Here is a 15,426-nt window from a genome sequence, read left to right on the forward strand (position 1 = left end):
GACACTTTAGGCCCTGGGAAGGGGCAGCAGTGGGGATATAGTGGTGGAGCAGGAGACAAAGTATTTCCAGGATTCACCAGGTCTAAAAGTAAAAGATCTCCTGCAGGCAGAAACGAACACCTGCAGCACCCAGTGATGATCAGATGATATCAGCGAGTGCAACAGCAGAGTGCTGTGGACTTGGAGGACTAAGAGGGTCCATGGTCCAATCATAATGAAGCTTAAAGCTGTTCAGCTTTGAGGACCCTGGGCTGGTGAGTAAGTTGTCGGTGGGCCACTGAGCTACTGGGCTTTATTTTTGCTTTCGGGGGGGGGTCCCCCTTTTTTGACATTTCACCCTTGCCTTCCTTGGGGGAAGATCCTAGGAAGAAAAAGGAGAGGGGAGAGCCTTCAACCCAGCAAGCAATGCTCATCCCAGCAAGCAAGGCTCAGCTTGTGAAGATCTGGGGTAGGACTCTTGGAAGGCAGATGTTGGCACACCTGGTACACTCCAGCTCCCAACAAGTAAAGCATCCCATCGAGTCATGGTAGGTGGGAGGGTGATCCACCAGAAATTGTGGATTGCCACATCACTGGAGAGACCTTCATGATGCAACATGCACACCAGACCCCATGGAGATATGGGCACAAACCATACCAGATGGCTACTTGACACGTATCTTGCGCATTTTCTGTTTTGTTTTGGGGAGGGGTTTATGTGAACCCTGCACCAAGGGGTGCGGTGAACCCCATGCAGGGCACTCTTTTGTACTGGGACTGGTGATTATATTCTGGGGGTCTCATTCCCTCCTTCCCCCCATGAAGGAATGGATTGTGGCTGTAGTGGTGGAGAAGGCCACAGAAAGGGGGTGAATGAGAGAACACCCCAAATTGGAGATTGTGCTGTGTGAAACTTAAAGCCATGAAGGTGACTAGAGCCACACTTAAAGCCATGAACATGTGACTCATGTTCTCTGGCCACATGAGACACAGACTTAAGGCCAGTGGGCCTACAGGCTGAGAAGGGCAGGACTTGGATTCTGAGGGCAAAGGCCCCAGTGCCTGGTGGAGTAGAGCAGACTGCCGGGATACAGCCGGGGCCTAGACAGAGACAGAACCCAGGGTGGCTCATAAGCCCAAGAGGGGATGGAGATAAAGGCCTTTAAGGGTCAGACCAGAACCTGGGAACCACAAAGCTTGGTCTGGTCAGAAGACTGAAAGTAGAGGGCCAGTGAGAGAGAGGGCAGAGTCTGAGAAGACCAAAGCCCAGCACGGGAACGACTGCAGGTTCACTCCAAGCTCCTCAGGCAGCCTCCTTTCTAAACATTAACATAAAAGGTGTGGTGGGCAAATAAAGGAGGCATGAGTCCCTAGAGCTACAGCTGTGGTAGGAATTGCATGGCCACCAGGGAGTGTCATGGCCACCCCGGGACAAAAACCTGTCACAGGAACACATTAGAGTCTTTAGAGACAATTATGCCGTCTTGTATAGATTCTTTATTATATAAAGATTGGAACTGTATGTTGTTGCTGTTAAGGTATAACTAAAAATAGACATTCTGGTTTAAATGGCAAAAGTATGGCTAAAGCAGAAGGCCCCAAAAGCCTGTTTCTAAGTCACAACAACATAAATCTTTGCAGACAATTAGTTTAGTTGCAATTAACCAGATCGGATTTAACAGCACGTAGGCTTAAATTGGATCACTGAAACATACTTTATCATAGTTTATTCATGTCATTTGGAATAACTGATCTAACCAAATGTAACATAAATACATCTGTTAAAACTGCATCTAATATATTTATTAGGTTGTAAAAAAAGAGCAGCCCTATCACTGAAAAGCAACGTTTGTTTAACCAATTTAACCAAAGCAAACTGGCATTATTTAACATGCCATCCTCATGAAAGAAAGAGATAAGGAATCCTTTCTTTCAGAAGTATAACTTTCACAGAAACATAAATCCCAATGAATTGACACCCTTCATGTCCACAAGAGAAGTGGTTCATTCTAGTTCCAAAAGCTTCAATGAAACAAACTTGAATGTATCCAGTTAAAAGTGTAGATGAATGAATATCATAAATAATTGTATACCTGTAGATTTATACCTAGAGAGTCAGCGGAACAATGGTTGTTGTGGGAACTGAATAAATAACAAGAGCTCAGATCCTGGATCCAGCCTAAACCCATCCCTCCAGGTGAGTATGTCTTAGCATTTCCATTGCCTGATCTGAATGCTACTTAAGTTTATCTTCCTAATAACATGATTGTCTTGACAAGAGACAGACTTGCTCAGTCTTTATTCCAGAGCTGTCTTTGTGAGCTCCGTTTGTCCTAAGCTGCAGAAAGAGGACTTCCCTTCTCAAAGGTCACAATACTAGGTGTCACTCTGAGTCCAAGATCTCATGCCGGGGATTAAGATGGTTCCATGGTTGAAGCCAAACCAAAAGTCAGAAACCAGAGAGTTTAGAATATATGATCCAGGAAGCAGGAACAAGATGCTGACATACAAGGCAGTAGACAAGGCAGGAACCAGGCACAGGGCTCAAAGGACTGAGGGAGGAAAAAAACTGGAGCAGAGAAGGAGGCAAGGCAAGTGGGTCTCAGAAATCAGTGGTTGCTGGGACAAGGTCCCAGGGGAAGTGGGAATTTTTTTATAGCCCTCCAATCAAGGGCTTCTGGCTTCAATTAGTTTCCCACAGTCACGTGGTCCTCTCTTGGGAACTGCATGGGAGAGCCCAGGCTGGGCTAGGTTCCATCACCCAGCCAGATTCTTGGTGGTACTTCAGCCTAGTTCTCCATCCCCAAACCCTGTGTTTAAGCTCCAGAAGTCCTAAAAGTATTGATACTATTCTTACTGAATAGGTGGTAAAAAACTAAAAAAATTGATTGTAAAATCATGTAAGATTATTTCTAACTTAATGGCATAGCCCTGAGCCTGGAAAGTGACCACATGGGTAGGGGGCCCATGAACCACAAGAGCAATTGCCGTTAGTCAACCAAAATGACTACTGCACTAAGAAGGGATCACATGATTTATTGGCAGTTCTATCATACTCATGAGGGCTTCAGCCCACAAAAGCTTGTACTATATATATCTACTTTGATTAGTCCATAATAGGCAAATTCATCTGCCTTCTACTTGACTTCAGCCTACCATGGTTAACTATGTCTCCATTCTCAGTCCGGACGGGGTTTGGAGCAAAGGCTCCATCCTCATTCCATTACACCTGATCTTTTTAAAGAAACTGGTGCCACTAACTTGCATAGCATCCATCTGCCTCTAAGCCATGAGACCTTCTCTCTTCATGGATAAAATTTGCTAAAGGCATTAAAGGGTGAAAGAGTCCTAAGAAACAGCGTTGCCTTTCTGGCCATACTCCTGAGAGGGTGGAAAAATTCGTGTCAGGGATGGTGCTGAATTACAAATGCCAAGATTTACCTGAGTCTTGAAGCAATTTAAAGGATCCAATAAATAATTGAAGGATTCGTTTTTTTTTTCATTCATGTTACAACAAACCTCGAAAAAAACTTCTGGAGGCAGTATCTGTACTGACGTAAACATTATGGGACATGTGTCAAAGTCAAAGAAACTTTCAGAAGTTTGTTTCTGACTCAGTCCCCTCAATGCCCTATATTTTGTCAGTTGGGTTTCTCCACCTTTATCTCCTCTTGCTTTTTGCCAAAACCACCTTAAAGTTCTCCCCCTGTTGCCAGAACCAGTAGGACAATGGGTAGTTGACTGCCTGGTATCCCTTCCTGTTCTGTCCTCTTCATGAGGTTCTAAGTGAACAGTAGGAGGTGGACTGCACTCATAGTTGCCATCATAATAGCCTTCAGATGTTAAGACGGTAAGGCCCAGGTTGTGGACAGTCTGGCTTAGAGTTTAAAGCACTGGGGAAGGCCTCAAGCCAAACCATAGACTGAGTCAGAGAGTCAGGGATCAAAAACAAATTTACCAGAACCAAAGGAAAATCCAGGAACAGAGTCCAATTCAAAGAACAAATCAAGGTTCAGGAGTCAAAAGCCAGTACTGAAGTTGGGACAAGCTGGGACACAAAACCAAAGCCAGGAAGTAAAACTGGAATCAGGAGTAAGAACCAAGTCTGTGCATGCCAAGGTTCAGAACTATAGTCAAAGTGAGCCAAGAGTCATGCTGAGTTACCAGATCCCAGTGGACTATCAAAAAATCCAGAGCCCAGAGTTGAGCAGGTAAGAAGATTCCTCTTAGCTGAGCCAGTAGGGAGCGACACTCCCGAGCCGTGACACGTGAACAGAGTGTTTGCGTCAGTGGGTGAGCAGGAAGGGCCAGGAGGGAGACTCCTGCTAGGGCAGAGCGAAGGCACTACACTAAGCTATAAACAAACAGCAACTCCTACAATGGTGTCACTGCGGAGTGCTGCTAGGGCCCCTGTCCGGGGTGGCACAGCCTACTCAGGGCTTGTCTGAGGCCTCCACCTAGACAGAGCCCATGGGGGAGCTGGCATCCCCCCACCACCTGGCCTGCGGGGGTTGCCCAGCAGGGCCCAGGAGGGCAGGGATTGGGGACCCCCACACCTGTCCTGCAGGTGCCCACCTTAGGGCCCTGGATGCGCAGGTGAGGGAGCTCCAGGAGTAGGTTAGCAGGCTGAGGGGCATCACGGAGGTGGAGGATAAAATTGATGGCTATTTCCTTTTCCTGCAGGGCCACACACCCAGGGAAGAAGCACCTCGGGAGGTGTCCTCCACTGCAGAGTGGCAGATGGTCACCTCCAGAACCAGGGCTGCTCACAACACAACACCAGTTCCTCCAGTCCAGCTGGAGAACAGGTACGAGGCCCTGGCAATGCTGGAGGAGAAGGAAGGAGAGGAGGCAACTGGAGAGGAGGCAACTCCACACTCCCCATGCTCCGAACAGGACAATGGAGCTAAGCAGTTCCGGAGGAGAAAACGTCAAGTGATCATCATAGGCGACTCCATCCTGAGAGGTACAGAGGGCCCCACCTGTTGCCAGGACCCCTCGACACACGAGGTCTACTGCCTACCCAGAGCAAAGATTCAGGATGTGATGGGAATGATCTAGGCCATGATCCAACCCACCGATTACTACCCCATGGTCCTAATCCATGTGGGTACTAATGATAGGGCCAGGTGAAGCCCCGATCACCTGATGGTGGATTACCATGCTCTGGGGGGCATGCTGAAGGAGATAGGTGCACAGGTGGTATTCTCTTCTGTCCTACCAGTGAGCAGACGTGGAAGATGGCATGAGACGTGCATCACAGAGACCAACTGGCAGCTTTGGGAATGGTGTCTTGAGGCAGGCTTTGGCTTTCTTGACAACGACCCGCACATCACGATGAGAGACATGCTCGGATGGGACGGGCTCCACCTTTCCCTTAAAGGTAAGCGTGTGTTCTCTTCTAGATTGGCAGATCTCCTCCGGCAGGCTTTAAAATAGGCTTGTCAGGGGAAGATGAGGGAGGAGGAAGCCTTGGACCACTAAACCAAGCAGCACTCACGAGTGCAGCCCAGCCTAGACCAACGAGCAGAATATATACACAGGTAAGCAACAGGGGCCAAGGCAATGCTGAGATTAGGGGGCCAATTCACACATTCACAGGAGGCCTCAAATGCCTCTACACAAACACTTGTAGTATGGGAAACAAGCAAGAGGAACTTACCCTCCTGCTAGCTGACACCAACCCAGACATAGTGGGGCTCACTGTAACATGGTGGGACCCAACGCATGACTGGGCGGTGAATATCAAGGGCTATAGGCTGTACAGGAGGGACAGGACAGGGAGGAAAGGTGGGGGTGTGGTGCTCTACATTAAGGAGGAATACACATCCTCATCAAGTAGCACAGAGTCAGAGGAGGGGCACACTGAGGTGCTCTGGGTTAGAACACAAGGCAGTCAAGCGGAAAGAGACTTAATGGTGGGGGTCTACTACAGACCACCCAACCAAGGGGAAGAGCTAGACCAGGAATTCTTACTGAGGTAGTTAGGTAGTTAGGTCAAAGGACGTGGTTATCATGGGTGCCCTGAACTTTCCAGACACTCATGGTGCTCTGGTGTGGTGCCAGAGGACTGGAAGAGGGCCAATGTGGTTCCCATCTTCAAAAAGGGGAACCATAAGCCAGTTTGTCTTACCTTGATCCTGGGTAAGCTTTTTGAGAGAATTATTCTGGCACATGTCCACGAGGGGCCAGCAGGGGAGATTATGCTTAGGGGTAACCAACATGGGTTCTTTAGAGGCAGATCCTGTCAGACCAACCTGGTGGCCTTCTACAATCAGGTCACCAAATCCTTAGATGCAGGGGTAGCAGTGGACATAGTCTTTCTGGACTTTAGGAAGGCCTTCGACACTGTCTCTCACCTCATTCTCATTAAAAAACTGGGGGACTGTAGTGTCGACACCTACACAGTCAAATGGGTCACCAACTGGCTGGAGGGTCGCACCCAGAGAGTGGTAGTGGATGGGTCATTTTTGACCTGGAAGGATGTGGGCAGTGGGGTTCTGCAGGGCTCGGTCCTTGGTCCCACATTGTTCAACATCTTCATCAGTGACTTGGACAAGGGGGTAAAAAGCACCCTGTTCAAATTTGTTGATGACACTAAGGGGGATGTGGGCACACTAGAAGGAAGGAATAGGCTACAATTGGACCTAGACAGGTTACAGGGGTGGGCAGATGAGAATAGGATGGGATTCAACACTGACAAGTGCAAGGTGATGCACCTGGGGAGGAAGAACCAGCACCATACCTACAGGCTGGGGAACTCCCTTCTCATCAGTGCAGAGGCAGAAAAGGATCTTGGACCTATCATTGATGCCAAAATGTACATGGGCCGGCAGTGTGGGGATGCAGTCAGGAAGGCCAACCGCACCTTGTCATGCACCCACAGATGCATCGCAAGCAGGTCCAAGGAGGTCCCCCTCCATGCAGCACTGGTCAGGCCACAGTTGAAGTACTGCGTCCAGTTCTGGGCGCTGCACTTCAAGAGGGATGTGGACAACATGGAGAGGGTGCAGAGGAAGACCACTTGCATGATCAGGGGGCAACAGGGCAGGCCCTACAAGGAGAGGCTGCAGGACCTGAACCTATTCAGCCTCCAGAAGAGAAGGCTGAAAGGGGATCTAGTGGCCTGTTATAAACTAGTCCGAGGAGACCAGCAGGCATTGGGGGAGTCCCTGTTCCCCCGAGCACTACCAAGAGTGATTAGAAATAACGGTCACAAGCTGGCAGAGGGTAGATTCAGATTAGACATCAGGAGGCGCTACTTCACGGTCAGGGCAGCTAGGATCTGGAACCAACTTCCAAGCGAAGTGGTGCTGGCTCCTACCTGGGGGTCTTTAAAACAAGGCTAGACAATCACCTTGCTGGGGTCGTTTGACCCCGGTACTCTTTGCTGCCATGGCAGGGGGTTGGACTTGATGATCTGCTCAGGTCCCTTCCAGCCCTACTAACTATGAAACTAAGAACCAGGACAACAGGATCAAAGAGGTTTACCAGAGCAGACATATGGAAGACTAGCTGGCCTCAGCCTGCTGTCACATATGAAAATAAATGGGAAGGCTGCTTTCCCCAGCAGCCAATCAGGAGTCCCTTCCAGTGGCCAGATGGAATCATTAGCCCCACGCACGTGTAGCCAACTAGGCAATTAGCCCAGGGTGGACTAATCTTCTAATGCACCATATGTGTGAATATCAAGAACAGATAAGTGCCAAGGAAATGTAAGAGTAGTACAAACTATCTAAGTTCCCCAGAGCCCCCTTGTATTAAAGTTATTCTTTACATTGTTTAATAAAGAGTCAAGTCCCAAAACTAACCTCTAAATGGGACCCCAAAAAGTAAACTCCACCACTGGCTGAACAAGACCTACACAGCTTTTAATCCTCCCAAAAACCTTTATTCTCACTGAGACGGGAAGAAGACCAGATGCATGTGGTGGTGGTTGTTTTTAATTTTTTTTGCTGCTTTAAATGTTTATCTCCAATATTCAGTGGTGGTGAAACAGGAGAGGCCCCATGGTCTGTCCCCTCTAGAAGGGCCATGTGCAGCTTCAGACTTTATTCATGGATGTGATTGTGGGGATCCAGACTGTGACTTGACAGCAAGTCTGGTTCCATTAACGTAATTTGAATCAAAGGTTTTAAAGCCTGTCAAGAGAGTCACCATGAGCATTAACACTAGGACAGATTAGTGGAATCCCTCAGGGTTCAATACTCGGACTAGTGTTTTTCAACTTGTTCATCAATGATTTGGATTCAGGTATTAAAAGTGAACTAGCCAAGTTTGCTGATGACACCAAACTGCGGGGGAGCGTGATGACACTCAAAGACAGGCTGGCAATATAGACCAACCTGGACAGGCTTGCGAGGTGGGCGGCCCTCAACCAGATGTCATTTAATATGGAGAAATGTAAAGTGCTCCACCTGGGGAGAAATAATCCACAATACACTTAGAGGCTCGGAAGTGCTATGCTAGCCAGTACCACAGTTGAACAGGACCTCAGTGTCATGACAGGTAACAAAATGAACATGAGTCACCAATACAATGTTTTAGCTGGAAGAGCTAATTAAACACTGGCACAAATCTACCTAGGCATCTCAGGCAAGACTAAGGATGTCATCCTTCCACCCTTCTCGGCCTTGGTGAGACCACAGCTGGAGTGGGCACTGCACCTCAGGAAGGGTGTGGAGAAGCTTGAGAGAGTCCCAAGGAGAGCCACACACATGATTAGAGGCCCTGAGACCAAGTCATATGAGGAGAGGCTGAAAGACTTGGGACAGTTCAACCTTGACAAGAGAAGACTCAGAGGGGATTTGGTGGCAGCCTATAAGTATATCAAGGGTGTACATCCTGCAGGAGCATCTGTTCACCAAGGCCTCCCAAGGGGAGGACAAGAAATAATGGGCACAAGCTGATTGAGGATCGCTTCAGGTTAGACATGAGGAAAAACTTCTTTACAAGTCGAGTGCTGAGGGTTTCAAACAGGCTCCCTTCAAAGGTGGTACAGTCACCCGCCCTGGCGATCTTCAGAAAGCATCAACACCCACCTTTCTGGAGTCATCTGAACACAGCAGTCTTTCCTACCCAAGTGCATCGGGGCTAGACCCGATGATCTGTAAGGTCCCTTCCAGCCCCTAATAACTATGAAACATGTACTACTACCAGCTGCCATTTTCAGAATCATGAACTAGTACCCCAAAATCATGACATTGCCTTAAAACACCATTAGATTTAAACAAAACAAAAAAAATGTGGGTTTTTTTAGAGGGTAATATTCTCTTTCCCTCCCTTTCCTCCCCCATAGGTCAGGGTTATCCACATAACACATGAGGCCAGAGAGTGTGGCCCATGCTTCATGAGATGTATGCCATGCCACACCAGCAAGACAGTCCTGCTATAGATATTCTTAACAAACATTTTCAAGAATAAAGAGAATGAAATTGAAAACCTCATAAAACCACTGGACTTAGTAAGAAACAATCAACTTTCCAATATTCAGTGGCATGTAGTTTCCATGGAAAAAGGCATGACAGGGCATCATGCAAGGTGCACAGAGAGTAATGGGTGGAAGGTTGCAAGGTGTTCTTAATAGGGTGGAATCCTTCAAGTCAGTGCATGCTTTCAGCTCCTACTGACTTTGGTTGTAGTTCCAGGATGGACAACAGTTCATGGGATCAGTGAGCATGTGCAGCTTATTGGACCCCATTAACTTCTAGATGGCAATACTGGACACACCCAATTCAGCCAACAATGTCAAACTCATAACAAAAAATGCAGTAAACTTCTACTGCAAGAAAGCATAGCTTGAAACAAGGGGGCCCATTCAGGACACTGGACCCATATTTAATGTATCATGCAATGAGACCCTCACAGACCTCTGACTATACATGGAAATCACCTTTTATCTTCTTAGGACCGGAATGAGTTATCCTGAATTCCAAATAGATACTTACAATGGGCTAAGAGACCAGAGGTTTTTCTGGAATATTGCCTTAATTTCAGAAAGAGCTAATCATGTATTCCTCATCACAGAAAGTAACTGTAATACAAACTAGGAGCTAGACTACATTCCTAATTAAAATCAGGACATAGCCTTCATTTTGTGTGTGTTTGTGCATTCTGCCTGTTTTGTTTTTAAAAACGTGTTAAGTTCAATTTTTCACTTGGGGAAGAAGCATCGTGGCAAATCCTGCTCATTTTATATGCAGGTGCCATTGAAGACAATGGAACCACTACATAAATAAGGTATGCATTTTTTGAATTCCTAGGAGAAATTGGAGAAATGAAGAGATAAAAGAAATAAGGAATGAAAGAGAGCGAGCAGATGACAAGAAAGAAATGAACAAGAAACTTAGCATTACATCTGTTCACACCATAACACATAACTAGGGACTTAACTGAGGAGTCAGCATTTTATTTTTAGTAAGCCTTTTCTTTTCCTGGCGATTCCATGCAAAATCAGGGAAACTGCTGTTTTTCGTGGTTTCTGCAAAAAATGTAAAATCGATTTGAGTAGGTCCCACACATAACTTAAGGTATGGAGAGACATAATGCTGAATTACATGGAATTCTAAATACACTCTAAATCCCAGTGGTACAGGCCACTGAAGACCAGCTTAATCTTCCTGGAACATTTCAAAAGCAAAATGATAAAATCAAGTACTATTTTGAGTGGTGAACTGTCAGTGCCACATGAGGACACAGGATATTCAGTGCCTTCCCTCTGATCAGTCTTCCAGGCATCTAGAACTATACCACTTCTAGTCCTCTTCCTCCCCCTGCCCCCCCTCCAATACACACAGGGCAAGATGCTCCTCTGGAATGCAGCCAGGACTCTGTAGTCCAAACCCCTGCTCCCATCTTCCTTCTCCAATGAGGCAGGGAAGTAGAAGCAAGGACTTTTGAAAGTCCCCAGATCAAGTAAGAATCCCATCCCCCCACCTTGTCTCTTGCCACCCCTCCTTTTCCCTCCATACTCAGCAGCATGTCCCCTTCCCTGCCATTTCTTCTCTTCCCCCACTGCTGCTCTCCCCAGCTCATCCAAGGGCTGCAGGGCGGTTCCAGAGGCACTCCTGCCCCACTCCGCCTGGGGATGGCAGAAGCAACAGCAGCAATGGCATTGGCTGTATTCAGTTGCTCAGCCTGGTTTTCCCTCCCTCCCTGCATTCCTGCCAGCCCAAGAGTAAGCATAAGCAGGGGGAACCTGCCAGCTGCTGCCATTGCTCTGCCCAACTGAGTCCATCTGCATCAGGCAGGAGAGGGTCTACATCCCCCCGCACCCTCACCACCACCACAACACACACCCTCAGATCAACTAGGGACTGCAGCAGCAGCAGGGAGGGAGGGAGGGAAGGGAGGAGATGCCGAGGATGGAAGGGAAGGGAGAGGAAAGATTCCTACCTGCTCTGGGGACTGCTGCTCCCATGATGTGGTCCAGCAGAGGAGTTAAACTGTGCCATTGCACCCCCTCTGGTTATGTTCCTATGTGGCCCCTGCTTGTGGTTCCCAGGGAGCTAATATTTCAGGACAACCCAAAACCTCAGTGACTTGTCACACCCTTGCCTTGAAAGTGGTGCTGTTAATTACATTTCCCTGCTAGCGACCCTGTACTCCAGAGTGCAAAACTCATTGGAGGCGAGGGAGAGGAGCAGAGGGGTTTCTGGGTTCTGGGGAGTTGTTGCTTGCCTTCCCCTTGCCCCAAGTAAGCCTGGCACTGCAAAGTTCAGGGTCTGTAGCAGGGAGGTACACTAGCACAGCTCTCAAGTGGGAGCTGAAAAGCCATGGTGATCAGGGGTGGGGGGAGGAGTGGGGCCCTGAACCACACAGCCCTGGAACCTGCAAGCGGGGGGGAGGGGGGGTGGCATAAGCCCTCCAGTACCTAAGACTCCCTCAGCTCCTCCCTGATCATCTGGGTACTCTGCTGGCATGTCAGCAGCAGTCCTTAGAAGCTGAGAGTTCTGCTTATAACCCATAGCAGTGTACATGCAGACACTTCTGTCCAAGGATAACTGTGAAACAGTTTCCAACCAGTGACAGAAAATCATAGAAGATTAGGATTTGAAGGGACCTCAAGAAATATCTAATCCAACCCCCTGCTCTAAGCAGGACCATCCCCAACAAGATCATCCCAGCCAAGGCTTTGTGTAGCCGGGTCTTAAAAATCTCCAGGGATGGAGATTAAGCAACCTATCTGGGTAACCTGTTCCAGTATTTTACTACCCTCCTGGTGAGAAAATTCTTCCTAATATTTAACCTAAACTTTCCTGGCTGCAACTTGAAATGATTGCTCCTTGTTCTGTCAGCTGCCACCACTGAGAACAGTCCAGCTCCATCCTCTTTCGAACCCCACTTCAGGCAGTCAAAGGCTGTTATTAAATCCCCTCTCAGTCTTCCTTTCTCTAAACAAAATGAGACCAGTTCTCTCAGCCTCTCCTCAGAAGTCATGTCCCCCAGCCCCCTCACCATCTCTGCTGCTCTCTGCTGGACTCTCTCTGACTTGTCCACATACTTTCTATAGTGGGGAGGGGAGCCAAAATTGAACATAGTACTCCAGATGTGGCCTCATCAATGCTGAACAGAGGGGGAAAATCACTTCCCTTGCCCTGATGGCAACACTCCTACCAATGCAGCCCAGTATGTTGTTAGGCAACAACAGCACACTGTTGGCTCGTATTCAGCTTATTATCCATTGTGTAACCCAGATCCTTTTCTTCAGAGCTGCTGCCCAGCCAGTCAGCCCCTAGCCTTTACTGTTGTATGGGACTGTTCTGTCCTAAATAAGGACTTTTCACTTGTCCTTGAACCTCATGATATTCTTTTTTGGTCCAAGACTCCAACTTGTTGAGGTCACTCTGAATCCTAGCCCTCCCTTCTAGCATATTTACTACTCCCCATAGCTTGGTGTCACCCACAAACTTGCAGAAGGTGCCCTCTATGCCATCTTTCAGGTCGTTGATGAAGATATTGAACAGAATTGGCCCCAGAACCAACCCCTGGGGCACTCCACTTGATACCAGATGCCAACTAGACATAGAGCCATAGATTACCCTCTCAGCCCAATGCTCAAGCCAGTTTTCTATCCACCATGCAGTCCATTCACCCAGCCCATACTTCCATATCTTGTAAGAATTCTGTAGGAGACTGCATCAAAAGCCTTGCTAAAACCACATCCACTGATTTCCCCGCATCCACAGAGCCAGTCCTTTCATCACAGAAGGCAATCAGGTTGGTCAGACATTATTGGAATAGTTCAAGTGTTATGTCTGTCCACACTTTAGAAGCAATGAACAAACAAAAAAGGCACTAGCAAATAAAAAGTTAGAAATCAGATGGTTTGAGAAATGATAATAAAAATGTCAAAAAGTGAAGGTAAACATAAAGGTAATGGCAAAACCTGCCTCTTGGTGCATGCTAACTACTATTCCAGCTGTTATAGCACAAAAACCAACAGGTAAGGTAGCCTTTTTTTCTGTTTGTATCTACTTATTAAATAATCATGAAGTAAAAGGAATTTGCATTTCAATTAATTTTTGGTGTGCTACCACTTGTACTCATTTCATACATAACTGAGAGATGCTTTGGAGGTAGTGAGGCATATGAGAAGAGGTAGTGAAAACCCCCACACAAGGAAAGCTATTCCCCTGCTTGTCAAAGTGACCTCATGCTATTTTACCTTATCACTTTACATTGAGTATTAATGAGTTTTGCTCACTGGAGAGTAGTATATTTCTTGCATTTGTACATCATTTTAACAATATAAAAGCAGAGAGCAACAGAACCAACTAAAAATAAGAAAGAAATTGAATGTTTAAAGAGATGGATGGCAGTCTGGAAAAATATGGATAAAGAACCAAATAACAAAACTAGAAACATTAGAAGCAGCAGATGGGGAGAATAAGAAAGCAACAGAGTAAAAATCAGGAAGTACAAGGTTAGGATATAATTTGATTTTGTATTTATAACAAAAAAGATTGTTATAGTGCTAGGTTTATTTCTTGTAGTTTTATAGTTTACTCCAGCATCAGTGGCATTGGCTTTTGTTATGTCAAGTAACTAGCCCTAAAATTTATATTTGGTAGGACATGAAGCTTTTTGGTGGGAAGACATGGGAGGAAATAAAAACTAGACTTGCTTCACACATTTGTTTCTCTGCTGAGTTAATAGTGCTACTATATCACATCACCACATTAGTTTTTCAGTGTCTGGATCCAGTGCCAATGCTGACAGTGACAAAAGGGAAATGTCACTCAAAGAGCAAGTGACATGGCAGCCCCAGTGACAGAATTAAATAAGAGAAAACTTATAATTTAAAAATAATTTTACACAGATGTTTCATGATGAAAAAAACCTCTTCTTCCTGTTCTGGGAAATAAAGATGGATATGGAAGCTAATACAAAGTAATGGGTTATAGTGGAGTTTAACAATACAACATTTTTATGGCCACTTTTGGGATTATATTTAAAATGCCTGTCATATTCAAATTCAGTCTATAAAACAGCACACACAAAACTGTGTATTGGCAAGTTTTCAGTTCAAAAGGTTTGCAAGTTTAATACTCAGATCTGTTTATGTGATACACGGACTTGCATATTGCAGAGGTAAAAGGTCCAGTTTCTATAATGTATTCAAGATTCCACTTATCCAAAAAAAGTGACCCTGCAAACACTTACTCATAAGGCTGTTGCTATTAATTTGTCAATTATGACATCCTCTTTTCAGGTGTGATAGTTTTCCTAATTTATATCAATGATAAAAGGAGAAAAGGATGAAACATTAAGTGATGTGGTCTTCTTTTGTCAGTCCAAGTGGTCTGCAGAACGAATTACAGTTTTACATTACTATCTAATAATTATTATTCCAAATTATTGCCAAGGATACCTGGAGCCCTGGACAGACACATTTTTAACATATTAAAGTAAAAATAGATACAGATAGAAAAGAACAATATCAGAAAAGCAGTTAGAATTTTATTGTAGTACTAATTAGCATATTGGAAAGTTATTCTCTAAGGGAAGCAAACAACTATACAAGGAAATTATTCAGTCTTTCAAAACATACCAGCAAATTGTTCATCAAAGAAGAAAGTCCAACACCCATAATAGAATGGAATTTCATAAATAATCATAAACAGGAGGAGCAGAGATCTCTGACTGAAACAATGCCCCTGACCGCTGATAAATTTTGCTCCAGTACCCCATGAACACATTGGGTTTTTTTAATTATGTTTCTCTCTTGGATCTCTAGATACATGCAAATCAGAACCCTCTCAATCATTTCCTCTCCCTTTTTCTCTGATAATAAAGACTATTTTTATCCAGTGTTAACTCAAGAGAATCCATCACAGACTCTGTTTGTGCTGTTCCTCAGGATGCATACAAAAGGGCAGGAAGGCACTTGTGATTGCAGTGTAATTTTTGTGGTTTACACAAAGCACTAAAAGGTACAGCATGATT

Source organism: Crocodylus siamensis, chromosome 4 (genome assembly GCF_052110815.1).
Source record: "Crocodylus siamensis isolate JL-2025a chromosome 4, ASM5211081v1, whole genome shotgun sequence".
In the NCBI taxonomy this organism is placed as follows: Eukaryota; Metazoa; Chordata; order Crocodylia; family Crocodylidae; genus Crocodylus; species Crocodylus siamensis.